Source organism: Cryptotermes secundus, unplaced genomic scaffold (genome assembly GCF_002891405.2).
Source record: "Cryptotermes secundus unplaced genomic scaffold, Csec_1.0 scaffold576, whole genome shotgun sequence".
NCBI classification, from domain to species: Eukaryota; Metazoa; Arthropoda; class Insecta; order Blattodea; family Kalotermitidae; genus Cryptotermes; species Cryptotermes secundus.
Window position 1 is genome coordinate 135,091 of NW_019718278.1, and position 457 is coordinate 135,547.

Consider the following 457-nt stretch of genomic DNA (forward strand, 5'->3'; position numbering starts at 1 on the left):
AACTTTGAGCCAAAAAGCACTGAAAATCCTGATTCCTTTCGCAAAAACTTAGTTATGCGAGACAGGCTTTTCTGCTTTGGCATCTATAAAGTCAAAGTATCGTTCAAGGCTAAATATTGCTAAAGAAGTTAGAGTGGCCATTTCTGATATTACACCACGTTTTGATAAACTTTGTTCTCAAAAGCAGGCCCATCCATCACACTGAACTTTGACATTTAAATGTTTTATTTTCTTTGCAGAAAAAAATAACACTTGTTAGTTAAATATCGTTTCATTTCAATACATATTTTGGTTAACTGCAAGTGTTAAAACTAATTTATATTGTAGGCCTAATATTATGATACTTTAATTTTGAGTAAAAAACTGGAAAATAGAAAAATAGAAAAACACAAAATAAACTGAATAAAACGTCAAACATACCATGACTTCTATTTTGATAAAAAAAACAGGCTAGGGG